Source organism: Dermacentor silvarum, chromosome 7 (assembly GCF_013339745.2).
Source record: "Dermacentor silvarum isolate Dsil-2018 chromosome 7, BIME_Dsil_1.4, whole genome shotgun sequence".
NCBI classification, from domain to species: Eukaryota; Metazoa; Arthropoda; class Arachnida; order Ixodida; family Ixodidae; genus Dermacentor; species Dermacentor silvarum.
Window position 1 is genome coordinate 135,870,833 of NC_051160.1, and position 27,615 is coordinate 135,898,447.

Below are 27,615 nucleotides of genomic sequence, written 5' to 3' on the forward strand. Positions count from 1 at the left end.
CTGCAATTATTGCTACACCTCCAGACGAGGCAACAGCATCATCACGGTCTTTACGGAAGATATCATATTGTATGAGGAAGTTTGTTTGTGTAGGTTTTAGATGTGTTTCCTGAACACACAGCACTTTTGGCGTATATTTATGGAGGAGTTCTGTGGTATCATCGAGATTACGGAGAAGTCCTCTCACATTCCATTGTAGGATTTGTGTGTTCACTTTGATAGATTTTTATGCTGTGTGTTCAAGAATATAAAGTTAGCTCACGGGCCCTTTCCAGGCTCCGTGACACGAGATTTTTCTCATTTGGAGCGGTCGATGGAATCGCGCCGCTCCTTAGGTGCTGACTGCGCCCTCACACTCGATGTTGTGTCCATGGCCTCTTGCGAGGCGCTGGACACGCACTCTTTCGAGCGATGTGGTTGCCTTGAAAGCCTCGCCTCGAAAGACGGGGCCTTGGAGCCCACCAGCCCGGAAGATGATGGGCCCTCTTTGGATGGCGGAGCAGTACTGGCTGCACCCGCCAAGGGGGCGGATGGCGTCACCGCTGGCTCACTACGCGTGTGCCAGGCAGCCGCCGAAGGCCGTTGTGGTGCAGACCCCTGACGCACCACTTCGGCAAAGCTGGTTTTTGGCAGGTAGTACACCTGCCGACGTGCCTCTTTCAACGAAATGTTTTGTTTTACTTTAATTGTAACAATTTCCTTTTCTTTCTTCTAGCATGGGCAGGACCGCGAGTACGCGGCATGCTCCCCATTACAGTTCGCACAGTGAAGAGAGTTTTCACAGGATTCAGTGGTGTGTTCACGATTACTGCATTTCGCACAAGTTTGCCGGCCTCGGCAGTTCTGTGAACTGTGCCGAAATCGCTGGCACTTAAAACATCTCAGAGGATTTGGCACGTATGGCCTTACACGAAGTTTGATGTACCCGGCCTCGATGGACTCGGGCAGAACACTTGAATTGAAAGTGAGTATCAGGTGCTTGGTCTGGATTTCTTTTTCGTCACGCCTCAGCTTAATTCGCTTAACGTTGATAACATTCTGTTCACTGAAGCCCTCCAAGAGTTCAGCTTCAGTGAGTTCCAACAAATCGTCGTCTGAGACAACGCCACGGGTGGTGTTCATGGTGCGGTGCGGGGTTACAGTTACTTGGATGTCCCCAAAAGACACTAGATTAGGCAGCTTTTCATATTGCTTCTGATCATGGAGCTCCAAGAGGAGATCACCACTGGCCATCCTCGATGCCTTATAACCTGGCCCAATAGCATCAGTAAGGGATTTAGAAACTAGAAAAGGGGAGGATGTTCGTACGTGTTTTCCTGCTTTTTCCGAGTGAATTACATGGAATCGTGAAAAGTTTTGTTTTTGATGTCCAAAGAACGGGAACACGTCTTCGGTGCGCCCTCGTTTCAGACGGCGATCCAGGAGTGATGGGAAGGAACTAGCCATAAGGATATATGGATTTTTCGGCAGCAACGCCAGCCACCCACCATGGAGCCCAACAAGGGGACGCTGAAGGGCCTGTAAACACAGGTCCCGCAGACGCCAGCTGTACGTTACCACTATAACCGAATGTGAAATAACCTAGGTTGGTTACTCACACAGGGTTAACCCTTGCTGCCAAGAAGATGGGAAGTAATATAGAAGAGAGTAGAAGACAGGAGAGATGAAGAGGCGAGAGAGAAAGACGAATATTGGAGAGAGAGACAGGAAAAGTCAACTACCGATTTCCCCCGGGTGGGTCAGTCCGGGGGTGCCATCTGTCGGTGTTGCAAGCTGCGCTATGCAACGCGCAGTGACGGCCTTAATCCCAGACGCACGAAACGAAATTGTCAACACCATGAGTTATAAGATGGAAAGTTCGCGCGCACTTCCGCAAAATGCTGGGCTACGATCGCCCAGCTTCGCTGTTTCAAGCGTTGCGCAGCCGAGTGCAAAGTTAAGAGTTTTTTTCATCCACTTTAATGTCCAATAAATATCGTTTCTATAATTTACTTTCCAAGTACAAGTAATTTCACCTATGTTGTCCTTGGTATCGTTGTTTGTTGGCTTCTTATGGTATGATTAATGAAAATCGGGCCCCTCGGTTCCCTTTTTTTCGTTTATTACCTAACGAGGGTCTCCAATCCGGCAGCATTGATGCCTTCAGGTAGCATGTGTGGCTTTATTGGCCAGATGCCTTCACCCAAAAAGATGACGTACTCGTGACGCCTAGGCAAAAAGGATGTTCCACATCCACGCCATGGTTGACGAGTGGTGGCGCTGGCTAACACTCCCAGGGTAAGTTGTAGTAGTAAAACATAAACACCCCAGAAAGTTACCCGAAAAGCGCTTCCTTTGCCCTTTGCAGCTGAATGATGGATAATGATAAATGATGGATAATTTTCTGCGTGGCCTCAAATGGAAAATCTGTCTTTGCTATCTTGTGGACATTGTGGTGCTCGCCCCTGATTTCGCAACGCACCTGCTGCGCCTCCAGCACGTACTCACTTGCTTGACCAACGCCGGCTTCCAACTTAACCTGAATAAATGTGGATTTGCTGTTCGTCAGCTCACAATTTTAGGCCATGTCGTGTCAAAGGAGGGCATTCGCCCGGATTCCGAGAAGCTACGTGCTGTTACTCCGTTCCCAACACCTACCACTATCAAAGAGCTACGCAGTTTGATAGGCATCTGTTCTTACATTCGGCGATTCTTTCGAAACTTTGCGTCGATTATATAACCTCTCACACAGCTCCTTGGTGGTTCTAGAGATCTCTCATCATGGTCTCCAGAGTGTGAAGCCGCCTTCACAACCTTGCGCCGTCTTCTCACGACGCCACCCATTCTTCGCCATTGTGACCCTCAAGCGCCAACCCAATTTCATACTGACGCAAGTGGTGTAGGCCTTGGTGCTGCGTTGGCACAACGTCAACCTGGCCGCACAGAATACGTCGTCGCATACGCGAGTCGCACATTAACCAAGGCTGAGGCCAATTACCGCGTAACAGAAAAGGAGTGTTTCGCCATTGTGTGGGCGCTTGGCAAGTTTCGCCCGTATTTATAGGCCAATGTTTTGACGTAGTGACCGACCACCACGCACTATGTTGGCTGTCGATGCTAAAAGACCCATCGGGCCCTTGCCCGCTGGGCATCCAGAATTCAGGAATATGACATCCGCGTGGTTTACCGTTCCAGGCGAAAGCACTCCGAAGCTGACGCGCTATCCCGCTCACCGCTTCCCCCGAAGGCCAGTCACGACTCCTCCTGCGAGTGCACATTGTCATCTCTGGACTTTGACACTATCGCGGCTGCACAGCGTGATGATCCCTGGACTGCATCTCTGTTCGACCTTCTATCGGATACGTCGAAAGTTCCAGCGACACGAACGCTTCGGTGCCAAGTTCCTTATTTTGCGATTCGAGACCAGCTACTGTATCGCCGCAACTATGCCCCGGAGGGACGCACATGGTTACTCGTCATTCCGCGAACCTTGCGATCAGAGATTTGCTCCTCGTTTCACGTCGACCCTCAGTGTGGCCACGCGGGAGTCTTCAAGACCTACGAAAGACTTCGACACCGCTATTACTGGCGGGGAATGTACAATTTCGTTCGCAACTTCGTCCGTTCTCGTCATGAGTGCCAACGCCGCAAAGCGCCACCACACAACTCCGCTGGTGAACTCCAGCCTTTACAATGCCCATCCCGACCCTTTTATCGCGTGGGCATAGATCTCTACGGGCCACTTCCGTTGACTCCTACCGGCAACAGGTGGATCATCGTTGCGTTAGACCACTTAACACGTTATGCGGAGACTGCTGCTCTACCAAATGCTACAGCGCAGGAGGTCGCCAATTTCGTACTACGCCGTTTTCTCCTTCGTCATGGAGTTCCACTTGAACTTTTAAGCAACAGAGGCCGCACCTTCTTATCTGAGGTCATCGAACAACTGCTTGCTGCATGCGCTATTGTTCATCCTAAATGCAGTGCCTATCACCCACAGACTAACGGTACCACGGAACGCTTCAATCGAACTCTTGGTGACATGCTCGCCATGTACGTCTCACCTGATCACTCTAATTGGGACCTAGTTCTTCCGTTTGTCACCTACGCCTACAACACCGCGACACAGGCCACTACCGGATTCTCACCCTTTTACCTTCTTTACGTCCGTCATCCTTCGCACACAATCGACACCATTCTGCCCTACCTGCCGGACCCATCAGAATGCCTGCCGATCTCGGAATCAGCCAGACACGCCGAAGAATGTCGCCAGCTGGCCCGCCAATTCACCTCAGACGACCAGAACCGTCAAAAAGCCGTTCGCGATGCCCGGAACTCGACTCGCAATTTTCTCCCGGGCGCCACCATCGTCTGGTTGTTAGTGCCACACCACACGCCTGGGCTCGCTTCAAAACTCCTTCCGAAGTACGACGGGCCATACCGCATTCTCGAGAGAACATCACCCGTTAATTACCTGGTTGAGCCGCTCACGCCACCGTCCGACATGCGACGTCGGAACCGTGAAGTCGTTCACGTTCAGCGCCTCAAGCCGTATCACCTTTCCATCGTCCTTCCGGGCAACTATTTCCGCGGGGCCCTTGTAAGGAAGATGACGAACGTCGGCGCAGAGTCAGCAGCATCGGCAGCATCAAGCTCACAGCAGAAGCTCGAGCGAGAGGACTGTGCTCGGTGCATCCTACGACCGGCTGTCGCAACGAACCTCAATAAATCTCGTTTATAATATATATATATATATATATATATATATATATATATATATATATATATATATAGTTTACAGAATAGAAACACGTAGGCAAAGTAATAGGACTTTTCTGACGTTCCCGCCGGTGTCCAGCCTTCATCAAGAGTATTGAAGGCCGCACCGCGGCGGGAACGTCAGTGAAGTCCTGTTATTTTTCCTATGTGCTTCATTCTATTCTTGGACCAATTTCTTCGATGGCTCCAGTGACTCTATGAATCACTGCTGTTCAGGCATCGCGATTTGACCAGGCGCCCCTCAGTGGCTGACGAGACCCTCTCTTCCATGACAGTGTTCTCTGATTGCTCCCCCCTGCTCACACAAATACAAGCTTTCGTGTGGGAGGAAGTTGCAGGTCTGCTTTCTCTACTACCGTTCGCTGAGCTACCCCAACAGCAGCCGCTGCCACAACAGCCTCTTACACAGCCTCCTACACAGCCCGCCCCGACGCTCCGGCGGGTTCTTGAAGAGCAAGTTGCTGAGTTTCTACCAATGCAGCATCATCAGTATCCTGTCACCGCGCCACTTACGCGTCCGTCGCCGTGCAGTCTCCTCGTCAACCACTCGTTGCGCTACATCCACGGCCGCTACCATCCGTTCAACATCCCGTTCATCGAACTGCTCCGGCATTTGCTGATCCTTGGCGCACGCAAGACAACAGACCCATACGTTATGCCTGCGGTATTCCCGGCCATGTTGCCCGACTCTGCCGCCGCCGCATGGTGCAGTCTGATGGCTTTGTGCAGTCGCCTCCTTACGCCGATGTGCAACCTTTCCACGATACTTCTTTTAGTCGGCAGTCGAACAGGCCACACGTCGTTCACCTTCGCCGCGTCGCCGCTCGTTGTCCCCCATGCGTCGGCGCCCTTCACCCACGGAAGAGGAAAACTAAGCTCCGCAGTTCAGGAGGCAGGAACTGCGTCGCCATCGATCTGTACAAGTCCTCCAATGTCGCTTTCGAACGTTGTTGGCTTTAGTGTTGACGGCGTCCATACCGTTGCGCCAATTGATACTGGAGCAGCCATGTCTGTCCTAAACGAAGGCCTCTCTCGCGCATTACGAAAAATTACGACGCCACTCTCTGGGTTTTCTCTTCGCACAACAAGCGCCCAGCCAGTTCAGCCTTCAGCAGCGTGCACAGCTAGAGTTGTTATTCAGGGCGTTCTCTATATTGTGCAGTTTGTGCTCCTGCAGTCATGCTCTCACGACGTGATACTTGGGTGGGACTTTCGCGAAATAACGCCGTCATCAACTGCGCACGTGCTGAAGTCAAATTATCGCCTCCGTTTGACGTGCCCCTCGTCTGCGCCGCTTCTCTTCCCGGTAAGCTAGTCCTTCGGGAAGACATCGAGATACCGCCGAACTCGTCTGTCGTGGTTCCCGTCTTCTGTGGCGCTGTCTCTGAAGGCGCCGTCCTCTTCACTCCTTCGGAACTCTTCATAACCCGCAAAGATGTTACCTCCCTTTCGCCACGCTTGACATTTCAGCCGGTTTCAGCTCCATCGTTGTCTGCAATCCGCTTCCTACAGCACTGAAAGCTCTTTGCGGCGAACCATTTGGCCGTGTTCAGCCGCTTGATGACATGTATATTACCGACGCGCCGCATGCTTCGCATGCAGAACTCACTGACTTCTGTGCACTTTCCACTTCTGCTCCCGCATCACTTGACTTATTCACACCTTTCATTTCCGATGACCTTACTTCTGAGCAGTGCTCTCAGCTTCTTCACCTGCTTGCCCAGTACCGTTCTTCTTTTGATGTCACTCAGCCTACTCTGGGTCGCACGTCAACCGTCAGCCACCACATCGACACTTGCTCCAACGCGCCATTGCGGCAGCGCCCGTAGCGCGTCTCAGCCAAGGAGTGTCAGGTGATCAGTGAGCACGTCGACAACATGCTTTAGCGCGGCGTCATTCGACCTTTCCATAGCCCGTTGGCATCACCGTTGGTTCTCGTCACAAAAAAGATGGTTCCATTCGGTTCTGGGTCGATTATCGCCGTCTTAATAAGATAACGCGAAAAGACGTGTACCCTCTACCGCGCATTGACGACGCTCTGGACAGCTTGCAAGGCTCTGAACTGTTCTCTTCGTTGCATTTAAGCTCGGGCTACTGGCAGGTCCGTATGTCAGCAGTTGATCGCCCTAAAACCGCATTCATTACTCCAGATGGTTTATATGAGTTTTATGTGATGCCATTTGTCCTTTGCAATGCGCCTGCTACGTTTGAGCGAATGATGGACAATATCTTGCGTGGCCTAAAATGGAGCACGTGTTTATGCTACCTCAACGACATCGTTATGTTCGCGCCTGATTTCAGCACGCATCTTCTCCGCCTTAGGCAAGTCTTGATGTCCTTGACCAACGCAGGCCTGCAACTGAACTTGAAAAAGTGCCAGTTCGCCGCGCAAAAGCTCATGATTCTAGGTCACGTCGTATCCCAAGACGGCATTTGCCCCGACCCATCAAAACTTCGCGCTGTGGCAGAGTTTCCAAAACCTAAGACACTCAAAGAACTCCGCGCCTTCATCGGCCTCTGTTCTTACTTACAACGCTTTGGTCACAATTTTGCCTCGATTATATCACCTCTGACACAACTCTTAAATGGCACCAACGACCTATCCTCCTGGTCTCCTGCATGCGACACAGCGTTCGTGACATTACGCCGTCTCCTGATCTCTCCTGCTATACAGCGACACTACGACCCCACCGTCCCAACTGAAGTGCATACGGATGCCAATGGTATCGGCCTTGGCGCTGTCCTTGCGCCGCGAAAGCTTGGCTACTCCGAGTACGTCGTTGCTTACGCCACTCGTGCGCTGACCAAAGCGGAACGCAATTACAGCGTCACAAAATAAGTGTGCCTGGCCATCGTTTGGGCACTCGGGAAGTTTCGCCCTTATTTATACGGCAGATCTTTCAATGTGGTTACTGACCATCACGCCCTTTGTTGGTTATCCTCTTTAAAAGACCCGTCTGGACGCCTTGCTCGCTGGGCTCTTCGTATTCAAGAATACGACATACACGTCATCTACCGCTCAGGCCGCAAGCACGATGACACTCTGTCCCGCTGTCTGCTGCCAGCCGACACTGCCTCCCACTCCACCTTGGAGATGGTGTCGTCGGTCGACATCGAAACCTTCGCATCAGAACAGCGCAAGGATCCTTGGATGGCCTCTCTTTTGGATCTCCTTTCTGGTTCGCCAGCATCTCCCATATTCCGCTTCCTGCGTTGCCAGGCTGCCCATTTTGCTGTCCGTGATAACCTCTTGTACCAACGCAATTACCAGCCCGTTGGTCGCAAGTGGTTCCTAGTTATCCCAAGGTCTCTGCGTTCCGACATGTGCGCGTCTATCCATACTGACCCACAATGTGCACACGTCGGCGTTTTGAAGACGTATGAGCGCCAGCGGCAACGTTACTACTGGCGAGGAATGTTTACTTTTGTCCAAAAGTTTGTCGGCTCGTGTTCGCATGCCAACGCCGCCAATCTCCCCCTCATCAGGCATGTGGTTTATTACAGCCGCTTCCATGCGCTGCTCGTGCCCTGGACCGTGTGGGAATTGACCTGTACAGGCCGCTACCGCTGACACTTGCTGGCATACGATGGATTATTGTCGCAGTTGATCACCTTACACGCTATGCTGAAACCACCGCTCTACCTGCAGCTACCACCGGTTACGTGGCATCCTTTCTGCTCCATCGTTTCGTTCTTCGTCATGGCCCATCTCGGGAACTGCTGAGCGATAGAGGCCGCGTGCTTTTGTCGCCGGTGGTTGAAGCTCTGCTTGCTCAATGCCGCATAGTTCACCGGACCACCACGGCGTACCATCCTCAAGCTAACGAGCTTACGGAGCGTTTCAATTGAACCCTTGATAATATACTCGCCATGTACGTTTCATTGGAGCATACAAACTGGGACATCATCCTCCCCTTTGTCACGTACGCATACAATACGGCTACCCAAAGTACTACAGGATTTCCCCCGTACTTCCTCCTCTACGGTCGCGATCCTTCCCATATCATCGATACGGTATTGCCTTATACACCAGACGCGTCAGAGTGTGCTCCCGTTTGAGCCGTCGCCCGATATGCCGAGGAATGCCGTCAATTAGCCCGACATTTCACCTCCGACGACCAACAACGACAAAAAGACAATCGTGATGGCGACGCTACGAATCCGAACTTCGCTCCCGGCACACTTGTCTTGTTGTCCGTGCCTTGTACCACGCCTGGACTTTCGACAAAACTTCTCTCGAAGTATGATGGACCATACCGCATCGTCGAACGCACCTCTTCGATCAACTATGTCATACAGCCGCTTACACCGACATCCGACAAGCGCCGCCGTGGACGGGATGTTGTCCACGTTCACCCCCTGAAATATTTCAATGACCCGCTCGTCTCCACGTCGTAGGTTGCCAGGATGGCTCCGCTTTGCACCGAGGGTAATTGTAACGAAGAAGAAGAACACAAGGACAAGCCCAGCCAGATCGTCTGTTCAATGACTGCAGTGCAACCAGTGGGCCAGCCGGATCACCTGTGTCTAGCACGAGTGTGAGCCGTTCGGGCAACCATGCTTGCTTGCTTGCTTGCTTGCGTTCAAAAGTGGCTCGTACCCACTATGGGGGATTGGCCAAGAATCGGGTGATTGACGGAAAACCTTTATCGGAGTCTAATAAGGATCACTTCTGAAAATTTTTGAATGACGAAAGGAATTTATTCCTATAAAATTTAAGAATTTAGAAAGGAAATCGTCCTGATTCAATTATGTACCCCACAACAGCTGCACCAACATCCCTATGACAATGTCCTAGAGAAGAGGCACCAAAAGATAGAACATTGGGTATCGTAATATTTAATCCAGCACTGTTAAATTTATCTTCTAAAACATGTTTTCTTAATGAGGAAAAACGGCGGCAGGACAGGAAGAAATGCTCTATTGTTTCGTCTTCACCACAGTATGAGCACAAGGAGGAGGGCGCCAGACCAGATCGATGCAGATAAAAGTTTAGTGTAGGAATGTGACATCTGAGTTTGGTAAAGAGGACTTCAAGTTTTCTATTATGGCAACCATGCTGTTCCTGCTCTGCGTCACCTGCCTTTTCGGTTACGAACACACGCTAACATCTGAATTGTTCAGTACACCCCATTACAATATTATATATATATATATATATATATATATATATATATATTGATGATTCCCTGACGAAGGCCGGACCCCTGCCGAAACGTTGGAAATAAAGTATCGTTCTTTTTCGTACGTGCGTCCTCAACCTCCAAGTTCCTATATATATATATATATATATATATATATATATATATATATATTGTAAAGGACTAACGGAGACAGAGAGACAGCACCCGTTCCTGGGCGGGCTGTTCTATTCCTCCTTCGTCTTCGTCTGCCCCTCGTTCGCCCCCTAGCGCCCGGTGTCCGAGCGCCCGAGCCCAAGTGCATGTCTTCATCTGTACACTCGGCCACGCTGCAAGTTTCCGGCGCGCTTGGAATCACGCAACCCGTCCAAGCATTGAAGTCGTCACCTGTGAGCCGTTCAGCGCGCAACCAGCTTCTCTGGCGGGCGGCACTGACTGTTGCGCGCTGATCGCAGGTCTCGCCGACGACCATCCCGCTGCTCAGCGCCGTCCGTCTCAGCCGAAGCCGAGGATATTCCCTCAAATTGTGCTTCGTTGATCACTATGGGTGGTGCAACCACCACCAGTCCAGAAGCGACGCCAGTATGGTCCGCTACGGCCAGTTGCTGCTGATTCCAGCCATGTGGCAAGCACGACAACGCCGCTTCGGAGTATCTCCGACTGTGCCCTCCAGTCATTCAGGGCATCGTCATCCATGGACAACCTCTCCAGCTGTTCCTGTGATGGTCCTCGAGGACCTGAGAAGAGGCGGGGAGGACTGGTGTGAAATTTCACAAGTTGCGTCAGGAAGCACTTGCAAAAATAGGCATTTATTGCACGAAAGAAAAAAAATACTGCAGCGTTAGCTTGCAGGAAATGATGCGCACCTAGAACAGCAAAAACAAGCCCGGTTCCTCGGAATGACTAGCAGGATCAGGCAGCACCCATGGCATGATAAAATCAAAGTCCTGGAATACGGGTGAAATTCACAAACAGGGATTTACACGTGTTCTACGCTGGGCACTATTCAAAGGCTGTTAATAAAAGAAGTTATGCAATTACAGGCACTGTAGCTTAGTCAGGGCTGTTTCAATAGAACATATATCCCGCGATAATGCTAGGGTTGGCAGCAGTTTGTAGCATTCGTCGTAATACAGTATAAAAAATTGTCAATCCATCTCACAGTGTTTCTGTTCATAAACGTTGATTGATATACACTATAAATGTATCAGCGCCTAAATTCACGCGGGCAAAAAGTAAATAAAAGAAGATAGCAGATCTCAATGATTCTTCCGGCTCTGCGCTCACTTACTGCGATAGCAGCATTTTGTCGCAGTGAAGACCGCTATTTTACTTTCAGTTGTCAGCTTTTTCCAGAAATAATTGCGTTCCCCCACTACGCGGAACCCGACAACAATCTAGCAGTTATATGAAAATGTATTCGTGTAAATAAATGGCAGTGGAAAATATATAATCACAATTGAAATCTAATCACTACACATAAATAGGTGTTTTAAATTTTTGGTCAACCTAAATTTATAATCCGCACATCACTGCCCCAAGATTATAGCAGGCAAAGGCAACATAACATTGTAATCGCCACGACACACCGTGCTCTAGTTCGTCCCAAATCGACAAATCGATGCAGTGCAGAGCAACATGAATGAAAAAATGCAACGTTAAGGAAGCAACAAAACTATAATAAACGGTAAAAGTTCAACAGTAATATGCAGAGAAATCGTGGAATTAAAGCGGCAAAAAAAGCGCTTGAGTAGCCGGACATCATTTTTAAGGCAACATGTAGAATCCTGAAATTTACTGAATTGAAACAATCTTGCTTGTAAAACACACAACTCAATGCACCATTTCCTAATTCACTCCATCTAGCAGCTTAGAAAATTAGCCACATGCGCAAAACAAATGCACTCACCGTTGTAAGATCCATGTTCCTGTGTTTCCGAGTTCGTCAAAAATCGAAGACGGTTGCCGCCAGCGCCAACTTTGTTTTTTACTTGTTTCCTTAGTTCTAATACTCGCAAAACTCCGCGGCAACTTTGCTGCATATTTTAAAATGTAGGCTTTGCAGTAGGAATGACGACCACAAGTGAGCATTTTTTCACGATAGCAGTGCGCTGACAAGAACGGGCAAGTCTGCAAGCAGACACGCCACCCGTCAGTATGCTAGCTATGCAAATATGGAAAGGGTACGAGGAAAGGGCGAATGAAGAAAACGGCGTATACGCCACTCTCCCCGCAGGACCTAGACACAACGCGATCTGCGGGCGGCAGCGATGGAGGGAGGCACGGGGGACAATAGAGACCCCCCCCCCCCCCCCTTCCGCATTCCGCCGTGCCTGCATGCGCAGCCGATTTTATTTAGCAGCGTGTAGCTCCCCGAGTGCTTCATTCATAGCGCTGACCAGGCTTACATGGGTGTGTGAGGGAGGGAAGGACTGTTGACAAGGTTGAAGAACGGAAAAGTAGGCAAAAGAAACACCATGCACCAAAGAAAGGCAAGGACGAGCGGGTACGACACCGACAAGCGCCAACTTTAAACAATTTTGTAGCGTTAGCTACACTGGCCTAGCCAAGCCCGTTTCGCGCGGCACATCAAGAGCCGTGCTGCGCATGCGCAAGGATCAGTGATGTCACACGGCTTGCGCACCGGAGCCACCGGAGCCGGCACCTCTCGCGCACTCCGCCGCCGCCGCGCGCGACTCACCGCCGCCGGTCTGCGCATTCCAGAGGAGTGACGTCTTGCCGTGGTAGACGCACTGGCGCCGGCGCGCGCTCGCTGTGCAGTCGCCGTCTGACACTGCCCTGGAGCCGCTGCGCTTCTGACTGGCGTTTGTGTGTGTCATTGGAGCATCAGTAAGCATGACAATCAAGCTAATCCTTTACAATCTAGACAACCAGGAAAGCTAAGAATAATCAGCTGAACCTTTGCTAACGCTACGTATATCCTGGCATAGCCGAGCTAAGCCACTGCAACATTTTTTTTTACCTCAGAGGCGTCCATATAAGGAGTTTACCACGTATGCGGACTGAAGCTATAAACAATCCCATTGATATATGAGCATGATTATTATGTCGCCGCAACATGCCGCGAAAGTGCCTTTCTTAGCTGCTAAACAAAGAAATAGAAGTTTGCCTAACACATGCGTTCCGTATCGAGGCAATTTAAAACGGCTACATCAGCTCTCTGACAGCGCAATCCTTGATTTTGCCAGAATATTGAACCTTCAGAGCCGCGGAGTGCGCATGCGAAACCTACAATGCGCAATACGTACCGTTGTTTCTTATCGAACGCTCATGTTCCATTGCACGATCCGTAAAGCAGCGGCTAGTTTTCCCGATATACGATTGCCCCTCCTTGCTACGTTCTGCATTGGAGTATTTTTTTTTTTTTTTAGGGAGGCGCATTTCGGTAAAGCGGAGTGCAAAAAGGCCCGTGTACCATGCATGGGGTGCACGGGGGAAAAAAACTACAGGCGGTTAGGATAAATCCCAAGTCCCCCACTACGACGTCTCTCGATCATAATCATATTTTGAATTAAGCACCTACAACCCCAGATATTAGGTTTCTCTTGACTTTTCTAAACATAAGTTAAGCTACCCAAGTCGTACAAAAATACATTTAAAAATTTGGGAACAAAAAACTGGCATACTACAATCCGTATATTGTTCCAAGAAAGCCAAATTAGTAACCCATGTTGGCACACATATACAGGAATGTCGGTCCAATAATTCCGGCCTTGATGAACGGCAGTGCTAATATTCTTTAGTGCATGTGCAAAGAGGGCCAGCGTTGGATCTCTAAAAGAACATTCCAGCCGATATTCGATCCACGCTGTTAACCTTAGGTCATGATCCGACCAGGAATCCGAACGGCAAAGCCCATATTAGAACCACGCTGTTAACCTTAGGCCATCATTCGGCCAGGAAGTGCCAATAGGTATCAAACGTTGGTCCGAGCTGGCGTGCCGCCTGGGATGATGCAGGGCCCATTAGCAAAGAATCAGTTTATACTAGTAAAACAGTCTTTAAAACTGTTGTTTCGCGTAATAGATAGGTTATTCGAGCAGCAAATGAAGGTCAATAAGTTTGCCGCCTGAACCCCAGTGCCGGAAACGTTTAGCAGCATACGTTTTCAAGTTTAGGCCATCTTGAGTCTCTAAAAGTTAATGAAACTTGCTAAGCTAACTTCTTAAGAATTCAATCAAGTCAGTCTTTACCGATAAGAACTTAGCTAGTCCCCAGCGAACGCCATTAAAATTTATGATTTCAGGGGGAGATCGTGCGGGAATCCCGACGCGGCGTTGGCACAGGTCTTTCACATGTTGCGTCATTTTTGGCCTACCCAGCGTGGTCTCGCAGTAAGAGTAGCTTTTTTGGTATTGTAGAAGGGTAATTTACAAACACAGCTCAAATAGTTCTTGCTTTTTAGTGTATCTGTCAATAACAGAGCGTGAGTGAATGGAGATTCCAAGAGGAGGCCTTCAGTTTACGTGTAAGTTGACGAATATGTTTACCATCCCAGTAACTTGTTATGCTCATAATTAATACGATATGCGAACACATGAAACGGATTTAAATGCTCCGCAAGGCTGCTTTTCTCTAATCAGAGTTTAGGGGAATGACGAAGAGTTATTGATCTGTTTAAGGCACGTGTGCAGGAAGAATCCAGCAAATATTTCCCGATGACACTGACTTTTTCGACTGGGGAGCTCAGACAAGGCTATTAAAATGCGTTCTAAGCCTCGTGAATACGCATACCCGTGATGGGCAGCTGTAGAGGCATATTAAAGGAAGCCGGATGTACCCATACCCAGAAATCTACGGTTGTTCTCCAGCAGCACGTGTGCTAAAATCCAGTCTCGGCGCTGTTTGTATATATTGCCTTCTCGCTCGCTCCATGCACCTATGAGCACGTGCCTATTGCGACGGCGGCTTGCCCGCTAACTTGCACCTGTGTGCAGTGGATGTTTTCCACGGGAACAACCTCGCTAGTGAATTTGCAGAAGGAAATTGCACGAAATATGGAGCACTTACAGAGCAACAGAAAGCACCCATTTCCGCTCAGGTGATGAGAAATAGCGATATGTCATCTCCATGGTACTTTTATGGCGCATGTCATGCCTACATCGCTTATTAGAGCCCCCCACCGCCGTCAACACGTATACACAATTAAAAACGAAAAACAAAAGAAAACACACAAACATTGAGGCAGAACTTTATCTACAATGATCGTATAAGTTGTACTGAATTGTAGTTATTTTCAGCTGATCCATGTTAAAATACAGCAATTATCACAATTTTGGTCAACACGAAAATATTCCACAGTATTGAGTTTTTCCGGCTATCCAGGTCCAATATTTCTTTAATGTAGACATAGAATCTTAGGTAAAGCCAATATTTCTTGAGTAGAGAAGAAAAATACATCTCATTTTCATCAATTTATTCACGCGGAACAAATACTTGTATTTCATTTAGGAGAACAGGTAACCATGTTTCTCTTGTATACAGTAAACTCAATAGAGTGATGTTGAACAGGAAGTTCAACATCACTCTATTGAGTTTAATGTATGCAAGAGAAACATGGGCTGGTTACACGGGCGTTCGTATTCGTAAAGCAGCGCTTTTCCAGTGCAATTATAACAAGTACACCGCGCCTCCAGGAACAACATAACGTGTTTTCTTGCCTTCTGAAACCCACGTGCTAATACTAAGGCGGTATGTACTTAGATTTAGGTGCACGTTAAAGAATCCTAGGTCGTCCAAAATTTCCAAGTCCCCAAATACGGCATGCCTCTTAATGAAATCGTATTTTTTGCGCGTAAAACTCCGTAATTGAATTAGTTAAATTATGCTAAATTGGGAGATAGCAGAGTGACTCGCAAGTTTCCAATAATTTTGTTCTGGCATCCTTGCGTAGTGCTAAATCACAGAAATGTGAAGGGCAGGAGGGCAATTGCAGCATGCAAGCTTGAAAAAAAATTTAAATTTTCAATTACAATTCTCCCGCCGCTGCGTTTATATAAAATACAGCAGGCGATTCTCACGCAGCCTGTTTCTATCTCTATAGTTGCAAGGGTCATCCGACTGATTTTCTACATTCGAAGGACTCTTGTCGCTTTCTCCTTGTAATATAGCTAGATACGAGGAATCACATTGTTTTGTTATAGCTTGGTGTGCATTGAGTGAACGTGAGACAATGTTTCCCGGGGAGGAATAATTTTTGTCGTTCCGGGCTGCCAATCGTAGGATGACTGTGGTGACCCGTTTGCTTTATTATTATTAAAATCAGGCGGTATTGCACAGACACTCCAGACACTCCACGCGTACAGTTGTGCAGTGAATGCTGCAAAGGAGACCAGTATTTATTTATTTATTTATTTATTTATTTATTTATTTCAGTATACCCTAAAAATAATATATTATATATATAATGTATTATATATATACGCGTAATGTATAATGTAAGAATAATGTATTATATAGGAGGGATATGCAACATCGTCGAAGGTAACATTACAACAATATAAAAGGTAAAAAAGAAGAGCGAGAAAGATAAAAGTCAATCACACTCTGCAAAAAGAAACGAAACGTCTAAAAAAAACATATTGCAAGCCCAACTTTCGCTAAAATTTCATTTGATGCAATGCAAAACGCTCAGATTTAGTACCACGGCACAGTTCTTTTTAACTGTAACAAAATACAAAAATCGAAAAAAGAAAAAAGAAAACAGGGAGAGCGATAAAAAGGGACGAGCACGTTTGATGAGCATTCAGGGCATAAGATACGACCGATCAAGTTTCTCAACTAGATTAAAGTCGAGTTCTGTTGCAATGTCAGATGGCAGGTTATTATACTCAGTTTTAGTGCGAGGTATGAAAGAATGAGCGTATCGTGATGTGCGGCAAAAAACGCGTTTTAGCTTGAAAGGATCATCATGAGGAGAGAGTATAGCGGACGGGGTATGAAAAAAATTTTCATGAAGGAAAGGGTGGCTATAAAGTTTATGAAAGAGTGTGGAGCGTGTTATTTTCTGACGAACTGACAAATTCTCGAGTTCAGCACGCTGTTTCAACGGTGTGACGCTAGTTGCTTGTCAATAATCCGAAAAACTAAATCTTGCAGCACGATTTCACGGAGCTTCAATATCATTAATTAGGTACTCTTGTTCTCGGTCCCATAAAGCCGACGCGTACACAACCTTTGGTCGAATTAAGGTAGTGTACGCTAGTTTCCTAATGTGAGGTGAGGCGGAGGCTACGTTTGATGAGGCCTAGACAGCAGTTAGGAGATGGTAGAATGGTTTCAATGTGGATTTGGCGCTCAAGGTCACTACAGAACCAGAGCCCTAGGTGCTTATAACTGGAAGGAAGCTCAACTTTCGTGTGGTTTAATACGTAGGAAGTTGGAAGTCTAGTAGTTCAATTTGTAAAAGGGATAAATTTAGGCTTTGAGAGATTTAGTAACATTAACCAAGCATCGCATCAAGCGCTTACCGAGTTAAGGTCAGTTTGAAGAGCCTGTTGATCAATTACAGAAGAAATGTTTCGATAAATTACGCAGTAATCTTCGAAAAACCTAATTCTGGAATAAACTCTGTCCGGTAAATCGTTAATAAAACAAGAAATATTAACGGCCCAAGCACGCTGCCTTGCCGTACACCTCAGGTCACCTGACCACATGAAGAGTTCATTTTTTTTTTGCTGGTTTGAACTGCATACTGCAAGATAAGAAGTCATTAATCTATGCGAGAAATGGAGGATGAGTATTATACCTTGTTTGCTTTGTTCGAAGACGATGGTGTGGAACACGGTCGAATGCCTTCGAGTAATCAAGGAATATTGCGCCGACCTGACTACCAGCATCTATGGATGAATGCAGGTCATCAATAAAGCCAGCTAACTGAGTGTCGCACGAATATCCCTTGCGGAATCCATGCTGATATTTAAAGATTAAGTTATGCTCTGCTAAATAATTACTAACCTGTGACTGTATGACGTGTTCTAATGGCTTGCAGATTATAATTGCTAAGGATATGGGTACGTAGTTGAGGGGTGAAAAACGCTCGCCGGACTTGAACACTGCAATGACCTTAGGCACACGCCAATCGTTTGGAATACTTATGTTAGCGAAAGATTGTGAAAATATTGCGGATAGTATACAATATGGTATTTCAGCTGTGTTCTGATTGAATCCATTGTGGCCACACGTAGATGATAATTTAGTCGGCTTGTCAAAGAAAAAAATACCTACTGTGTCAATCACCACTTCAGACATGCCTACATCAGAAAGTGCGTCTAATGTAGGATACGTAGTGATACCTCCATGACTAAAAATTATGGCGTTATACGTGGCAAAACCACCACCTGATTATGAGGCAAGGCGTAGTGGGGATACTTTAGATTATATTGGACCACCTGGGGTTCTTTAACGTGCACTTAAATGCAAGTACACGGGTTTTTTCTCCATTTCGCCCCCATAGAAATGCGGCCACGGCGGCCGCATTTCGATGGGGTCGAAATGCAGAAAAATCACTAAAACGACGTTTTAAATACGCATATTTCTATTGGAATTGCAAGGGTAAGTTAATTTACTTTGTTAAGTACATTATTTCATAATATCCCGTTTAGTTATAACGAGGTTAGAGTATAGATTGGTAAGCCTTTGCATTATGTCACCCTTCTTGATCTAAAGCGAACCATGCATGCAGCAGGACCGCTGCAAGAAAGGCGTAGTCAGTTTGTTTACTTTTGGCTTGTCAATGTTGAGATCCCCGCTCTTTTTTTTTTGTTTACTGCTAAGTCTGCCGTGCAGAACTGTTGTGAGATAAACCATGAAGGATGGAAAAAAAACTAGGAGGGAGCGTCACGTGACAATCTTGAAGCCTAGTCATAAAAAATACAGGAATGGGATGATGGGAAATAGGCCCTCACGTGATAGGCAAGCGGTAGATTTTACTCGGCTCACTTCGGTGGCGTCGGTTTTGTCTAATGCGGGGGTTTCGGAATATACGCACATAGTAGGCGTGGCCAACGCGCGCCGAGCTTAGTGAAGGAATTTAAGTGTGTGAAGCAGTTGAGTCTGTGTTAAGTCAAGCAGGTAACACACCGAACCACCGTGTACGCGGCTTGCCGCTTAAGCAGCAGACAGGTGCCAAGGCAGTTTCGAACGAAGGCGTCGGTTAACCGGCATTGCGCCCAAAAACCCGGGAGGACCGCCGCAAGGACGACCGGTTGCGTTTTTGGGGGGCTTCAGGGAAACGGGGAAACCTTTCAACCTGAAAACGTGTGAAGGCAACCAAGCCGCCTTTCCGACGGCGATTCGTCGCGTTTGGGGATGTCTTCTGGGAAACAATGATGCCTTTCGCCCCCGCACAAATGTGCAGGCGATTAAGCGACCATACAGGGTCCGAAGCGACTGTTTTCCCACGGGAAAAAAATTGTCCTGTCTTGTGCACAAGGATGGCCTGGCGAGCCGGAGACTCCGACCATATTTAGGGCTGTGCCGGTCCGTAGTTAAGGTAGCGCAGTCCACACTGTTGCTCTGCTCAAAGTCTTCGGCAGACCAGCGAGACCTTCCGTCAGCGGTAGGCGCACCTGTGTTATAAAGTGTTTGTTGTATGCCGAGATGCCCTAATCGAACAGAAAATCAGTGTGATGGTCTGTTCTTGCATAGGTAAGCACAATGAACGTTGTTTTGATTGATGAAAATGAAACTGCAATATTCGCTAGTGACTACGTGCTCGTGTGAATTGTAACTGACGAAATACTGGTGCAATACAAGTCAAGTCATTTTTTTCCAACTTTGTCATAATTCCCACAAAGTCTTAACCATTTACTTCTCCTTAAAGTACTTTTATCAGCTAACGTACACTCATAAAAAGCCAACGATGTGAAACTATTCATTGTCGAACAATTACATTTTCTTCTATAAAAATCATTATTGACTGAATTTTGTAGGTAATTCTTGTGACGGAAAACAACTAATTAGAGAAACCATGAAAGATTAATCTTCACATAAAATAATAATTTTGCAATAGTCAATGAGAACAATAATTTAGTAGAGAATATTCTGCACGTAGTAACTCTGCTTGCGAGTGCAAAATATAATCATGTGGCAAAGTTCAATAATTTCCCGTGTTGAGGCTAAATGCCGTTTTTCTTTTTTTTTCATAAGGTATGGTGTTTGTTGCAACTACACGTGTATCTTCGAAGTGCACGCACCTTTTATCGCCTCATCTGGTGATCTTTCAGAGTTCAGACTATCACCACTAACACGTGCTCCTTCCTATCTGCTTGCCACTCGGCTACTTATAGATACGCTGTACACCTTTGAATAAAGGCTCATTTTGTTCTACTGACTACGCTGATGCTTCACTGTCCTGGCGTTACTACGAGCACGCCATGGCTATGCTACAGTGGCGACGAGGATGAACATCGCCCATGCTGTGAAAGTCGACACTGATCCGGAACCCACGCAGAACCGAGAAGCCAAGGCCATCATGGCTCACCACCTTCCGGACTTCGAAGAAGGCAAAGATAAGTGGAAGCCGTACCTTATTAAAGTAGAAGCGTACTTCGAAGCGAATGTGATTGAAGACTCGACTAAGAAAAGAGCATTGCTGGTTGCCGCGTTAAACACGCATACGATCCAAGTGCTGGCAGGGAAGGTGGCTCCGCACAAGCCAAATGCGTTGACGTATGAAGAAGTCCTAGAAGTTTTGAGCGAGCACTACAGTCCCAAGAGACACGAAATCACCGAAAGCTACAAGCTCTTCAGTCGTTGTCAAGCGGAGGGCGAGCCGATTAATGAATTCCTGGTAGACATTCGCCGCATGGCTGACAATTGCAATTTTGGCAGTTGTTTGGATCGCATGCTACGAGATCGCATTGTGTGTGGTATACGGTCAGGTGACCTGCAGAAGCAGCTACTGGAAAAGCGGGATTAACGCTACAAGACGCTGAAGCGATGGCCCTTGCAGCTGAGGCTGCGGATAGTGATGTACAGTGCATGATCGGACCTGCAACGACACCCGTGTTAAAAGTACAGGCGTATCAGAAAGAAACTGTGCTGGATGAGAGGAGGGCTGCCGCACGTCAATAATGCACGAGGTGCGGCAGTACAAAGCATAATGACGCATGTTGCCCCTGGTCTAACGCGCGCTGTTACCGCTGTGGACGACGTGGTCACCTTGCAAGGAAATGTCGAAGCCGCGGGGCTCCAGAACAAGGCGCGGCGAGGACGGCACAAACTAACACCCTCTTGGGGACGGAAGCCTCAGCAGACGAGGAACACGAAGCAGCCCACATTTGGACTTTGGTATCACAACGAAAAAGTTGTCTAGAACCGCCGATTCGCCGAACATTCGCTTGGTGCGGTGTGCAGCTGAACATGGAAGTCGATACCGGGTCGCCCGTTTGTGTCATTCCGCGTCAACTGTACGATACGCACCGCGACCAATGGCCGAAACTGAAACCGTCCAGTCTGAGTTCATCCTGCTATACAGGACGCCTTCCAGTACTTGGGGAGCTTGCGCTCGAGGTTTGTCATAAAGGAGTGACAGTAGAGTGTTCGCTGATCGTGTTGGACTGTGCGGGACCAAGGCTCTGCGGTCGCGATTTAATCCAGCAGCTGAACAGCGCAGGTGCTCCGGTGATTCGTTTTGTAGAAGACTCGGGGTCAACAAAAGAACCAAGCGAATCCAGCGTGAACAACATATTCAATGACTACCACGACGTGTTCTCCGAGGAACTGGGGCTAATCAAGGGTCCTCCAGCCAGCCTGCACATGAAGGAAGGCGCCGTACCCAAGTTCTGTAAGGCCAGACCCATTCCATAGGCGCTACGTGAGCGAGTGTCACTTGAACTAGACCGTTTAGTTTCTCTGGGCGTGCTGTCGCCGGTGGCACACTCTGAATGGGCAACGCCCATAGTCGTAGTGCTTAAGAAAGACGGCGCAGTAAGAATATGCGGTAATTTCAAGGCCACAGTAATTCCAGCGTGTGCAACTGAGCAATACCCATTGCCAATTATTGAGCATATGTTTGCGCAACTACACGATGGGGACTATTTCAGCACTTTGGATCCACGGGATGCATACAATCAAGTGGCGCTAGACGATAACGCGAAGAAAGTTTGCGTCATTAATACGCCAAAAGGGCTATTTTGCTACAACAGACTTCCTTTCGGGATAGCTTCTGCGCCCGCAATATTTCAAAGAAAAATGGATGAGGTATTGGCTGGCCTTCCAGGAGCACAGGCTTATCTTGACGATGTGCTCATTTCCGGAAAGAGCGAGTGACAACGGCGAAAGGCTGAGAAACGTCTTAGAGCGCTTCCGAGAGCGTGGTGTAAAGCTAAGGTTCGATAAGTGCAACTTCCGCAGTCCAGCAGTAACTTATCTAGGGTATCGCATCGATCGTGATGGGCTTCATCCGAGAGAGAAAAACCTTGACGCTATCATGCAGGCGTTGTGTATCATGCAGGCGTTGTGTATCATGCAGGCGTTGTGTATCATGCAGGCGTTGTGTATCATGCAGGCGTTGTGTATCATGCAGGCGTTGTGTATCATGCAGGCGTTGTGTATCATGCAGGCGTTGTGTATCATGCAGGCGTTGTGTATCATGCAGGCGTTGTGTATCATGCAGGCGTTGTATCATCATGCGTTGTGTAATAATCGTGCCCCACCTCAACTCAAAGCCTTGGCACGCGCTGGAAGATGGATCCACGGAAGCAGATACGAGCAGTTGCAACGTGCCCGGTGTCGGCGGTCGGTACACTACTGTCAGTATGGAAAGTTTCAGGCAAGTGTCCGTTCATTTGGTGTTTCTTTATTTGATTATTGTTGGCTGTAGAAGTATCTCATTGTGATCCGATAGCATATTTCACTAATGTAAGCGCAAAAGCAGTTGCACGCAGTACTACGGCAAGATGGCTACCTCGATTGCCCCCGTGTGACTAGCAAGATGGCTACCTTGATTGACCCCGTGTGACTAACGTTTCTGTGGCCACGTCGGGCGTGGTGCGCCTGCATAATCGCCGCTTTGTTTCTGAGCGCTTGAACTATCGGAAATGTGGGGTTCTTGCGAGTTCAGCGCGGCTTATAACATCGTCGTTCGTTTTATGTCGAGTAGAAGTGACGACTGGCTTCGCCTTTCGGCGCAATATTGTACTGGCGCAATATTGGCTCTCCCTCGCGCGCCCGCGTACTGCTGCTGCTGCTGCTTGCCGGACGCCTTCTTCAGCGTGTTTCGGGCTATCTTTCTCTCTCCGTTTGTGTGTGTGTGTGTGTGGTGTGTGTTAGCGCGCGCGTACGTGTTTTGTAAGCGCTTTACGTGTGCGTGCGTGCGTCCGTGGGTTTTTTCTGAGCGCTGTGTACGTGCGTTCGTGCATGTTTTTTGAGTGTTTTGTTTGTGTGCGTGCGCGCGCGCGCGTGCTTGTATGCGGGTCTCTATGTGCTTGCGCGTGCGTGCGTTCGTGCGTGTTTTGTGAGCGCTTTGTATGTGCGCGCGTGCCTGTTGTGTGAGTGCTTTGCATGTGTGCGTGCGCGCGCGTTGCTGCTTTGCGAGCGTTTTGCTTGTGCGCGCGTGCTTGTATGTGGGTCTCTATGTGCTTGCGCGTGCGTGCGTTCGCGCGTGTTTTGTGAGTACTTAGCGTGTGTGCGTGCGCGCGCGCGTATGTGTTTTGGGAGCGCTTTGCGAGTGCGCGTGCTTGTATGCGGGTCTCTATGTGCTTGCGCGTGCGTGCGTTCGTGCGTGCGTGTTTTGTGAGTGCTATGTGTGTGCGCGCGTGCTTGTGTGTGTGAGTGTGTTGAATAAAGTCGGTAGTTTTACACGCAATAAACCTCTTCAAAATTGGTGCAGCGGCTGTCCCCGCCCTGAAAACCGAGTTTGGTGTCGAGCCACTCTGGAATATATGGAGGCGCCGGAGGACCAGTGGAAGGTGTAAGTTTCCTCCTTTTTCCCCCCTCTACCCTGATGAATCCACTTCCTTGATTGTTATTGTGAAATAAACGTTTCATCAACAGCATAACTACATGAATCAGAAATCCGGAAAGTGTTTCGCGATTACAGTAATTTCGATCGTGAAACATGTACCTTGGGTTAGCCCACATTTCCTTGAAGTAGGCAACTGCTTATGAGGCGGCGGCGGGCGAAATGCTGCCGCCCTTTCGCCCGCACAAAAAAATGTTTTGCCTACAAATGCAAAAACGCCAGTGTCCCGTGCATTGGGGACACGTTGAAAAACCCCTAGGGGTCAGGATCAATCCAGAGCCACCCGCTATCCCGTGCCCCTTAATCAAATTGTCGTTTTGACACGTAACACTACCGAATTCAAGGAGACAACTGCTTAAATTGTGAATAGCTGGTTATTTGCGATATTCCGCATATAGTAATTGGTTTAAGCAGCTTTTACTGAAGATATGAAGTGCTAAGATTTAGGTCTCTCTGGGGTGGTTCTCATGCCCTTCGAAAATTGTCCTCTATAGCCGAATTATAATTCGTAAAAATGGAATTTATAAGGCATGCCCTCGGACTCGAGAATGTGTTTGATTGAGCTGTAGGTTTAATTGAGAAGGTTGCAGTGAGTCCAATAAATTTTTTAATGCTTTCTCAGGAGTGTCAAAGTGTAAAAAAAAAGCGTATGTGTGTGTGGAAATTGTTGAAAGCATGTCATGTGGTGCAGGTGTGCGTGTAAGACTTCGCTCCTCGAAAGGGCAGGACTTGTGTAAAGTGACTTGTTGAACAACACTTTGCAAATGTGGTGAACATGGTTGCAATAATGGATTTGAGACCTGCAAGGAGTTGCGACATTCTAACGCATTCCTCTTGCATTTACCACGGATTTGCCACTGAATTGTACAACTCTCTGGTGCTGTTTGGCCAGAAAAGGCAAGGAAACAATAATTAATCAAATTTGATTCATTCACACTATTTATAGGCAACATAGTAGCCCAAGTCACTAGTGTGATCGAGTATATATTTGCAATGTGGCACTAAGATTACTCATTACATTCAACTTAGCCGCTTTCATAGCTGCTAATAAACTTAGTGAGCACTAAAAGAAATATTAAACAATTAGAAATACCGCTGGCACAGCACTGGCAACAGTGTATGAGCAGGCAAACGTATGTGTGTGGAAATTTCAATGCAATGAACTTTCACTGCAACATCTGTGGTATGAGGCTTTTTTTTTTCTCAGTAAGCTGTACCGAGTCCATACTTTGATTTTTCTCTTGCCAACCAAAATCACCTTTATTGCCAGTGATCTTATCTCTCGTTCTGGTAGCATTTTTTTATGTGGAACTAAAAATGTCATTTCTTGCAGGTCATCCAGATGACAGCCTCACAATTCGCAGCCTTTGTGCTCTCCATCAGAAACCCATCAGGGGCAAGCCACTTACGTTTGCCTTCAGACAAGACAACATTGTAAGTAGATATAGGCGTGTAGTCAAATATTCTGAAACAAGTTTCCATTTAATACTGTGAGGCTCCTTTGATAGCCTTAGGTTCATATTTTGTGCAGTTGTGTGTATGCAGTTTTTAGATATTGCCGATGGCACAGTGCACATTGCAGATATGACGAATATGAAGTATATACTTGCAATTTCATCATTGCCTTTCATAATGAAGTTTTTCTTTTGTGCAAGGATATTCAGAGATTGGGGCATTTCAGCATCATATTCTGTATTGTGCATTCAGTGCCCATTTCAAGTTACCCTCCTCCTACCAATTTATTTGCGGGAAAAGAGTATTTGTTTACCCTGTGCAATGCGATTCTTATTTCCTCATTGCGTCAAACTCCTCTACCTTTAATTATCACATAATTATCACAACCTCAAAATTTCGGCTGTTATTGTTATGAAAACTGTATCAAAATCAAAATGTGCTAGATTGCTATCAAGACTGCAAGGGAATTGATGAAATTGCAAGAAACCGTGGCTTCTTATGGTAGCTGAAAACCTCTTTTCAGTAAACCATGTGCCTATTTCGTTTACTGAGCTGCTCATGAAATTCGCAAGCATGTTTGATTTAACACAGTCGTTACAGGAGAAGAGAAAAAAAAAAGATTAACAGGAGCACTTTTCATGAGGATGCAATGCTTTTGGATATTCTCCAGGTGGCAAAATGTTCATTTAGGAGAGAGAGTGACCTGGAATCGGAGAGGGTGGGGCAGGGAGCCAATTTGCAGCCATTGTGACTCATGCATGTAGTGGCAACACAGGATGAGAAATAGTTGTGGCACTGCGGTCTAGTAAATAGGTCAGCACTTACATAAACTCACCCACAGTGAGGGGGAAACGTAGGACATGCTGTCCAATAAAGATGGTGCTTTTAGGAGACAGCAGGAAATTTTAGGCTCTAGTTGAGCAGCTACACTATGAAGGACCACGTAAATTGTAGGAAGCCAACATAAACTGAGTAGAAGGACATACGTAACTGTTCAGAGCACGAAGTAGAAATTCGGAGCATCAGGAAGGATTGTAAGTATAAATAAGGGAATAGTACTTGTCAGCGTATTGCCGAGCTAACAAGGGCAAAAAATAGTTGGCGAGACGTTCTATATTTTCCAGGGAAATGTGCTGAAACACTGATTCTTACTCAGTCGGTAAAGAAATATACAACAATAAATACAACTAACTACGTATACAGAAAAGGCCTTATAGACAGCAGTGGAGAGTTGGACAATGTTGAGCTAGATGCAAGTACTGCTTTGCTACTGTAATGCAGGGCAGGTGAGATTGCAGTTGGGGGTTTCGTCATTTTCGTCTGTTGTGCACTCTCTCTGTACAATAGTGCTCTTCGTCTCGGAGTGTATAAATGTTGAATTCAACACAATTCTCATGCCTTGAGCACAGCAGTCTTATTGTGTCTTCTCCCATGAAGTCTTCTGCTGCAGTGCTTCTGAAGTGTAATGCACAACTACATTGGAGATTTTATTTTGTGAGTTTTATATTGTGGTCACATCCATGCTCCTGGAGAAATGCCCATTGCTAAGAGATGTCGTTGGTAGTCTTTACATTTTATGCTCTTATTTTCCACAGTGAAAAGGCTACTGTATATTCATTTTTGCTTCTATGCCATTTTGTATTCACGATGACTTAGTGATCGCGGTTTCTAAATTTGAAAACTGGAACTTTTGCCCAATTGGGCTGTGCCTTGTGTTCGGTCACAATAATTAGGGGTCTTGTTTTCAGAAGCTTGTTGCCTTATCAAATTCCCCGCAGTGTATAGGATCGTAATGAAATCTAGAGTCAACTCTCATGATTCTGTTATTTTGCTAATGCAGGAAGCAGGATTCCAGCACAGCCATCTCCTGCACTTATGGTCAAGATGCTCAGACAATGGAGTCCCTGTTCCTTGTGGTTAACCGTGAACAGTATTCTCGCTTTTATGAAAGCTAAAGGTGATTTCCTGCATAAATTAGGATTTTGCAGCTCAAATGTATACACTTTATTTTAATTTGAAGCAACTAATATATGCTGTTAAATACTTTTATACTGTTTGATACAATCATTTCTTGTTGGAAAATATTAAGCATGATGTTTAACATTTATTTATGCATTACTGGCTGATGCATGATGGCCTGTGTTTAAAAAATGTGAACTCACATTTAAAGCTTCATTCAGTAACCAGAGTATGGCTGATTTAATAAACATTATTTGCTCATTTATGTACAAGCCCTAATATTCCATTATCGCACCAAGTACAAATAATTTAAAA

At 47.1% G+C, this 27,615-nt stretch overlaps 1 protein-coding gene and 1 long non-coding RNA gene across 3 annotated transcripts in view; one reads left to right on the forward strand and one right to left on the reverse strand.

The window, feature by feature from the left end:
• LOC119458471 (3-oxoacyl-[acyl-carrier-protein] reductase FabG) overlaps positions 1–27,615 on the reverse strand; it is a 463,543-nt gene that overhangs the window by 264,579 nt on the left and 171,349 nt on the right. The gene's annotated exons all lie outside the window — the stretch shown is intronic.
• Positions 23,710–27,330, forward strand: LOC125946984 (uncharacterized). The gene is made up of 3 exons (XR_007468044.1): positions 23,710–23,835; positions 25,220–25,320; positions 27,182–27,330. It is a non-coding gene; the product is annotated as an uncharacterized LOC125946984 (long non-coding RNA).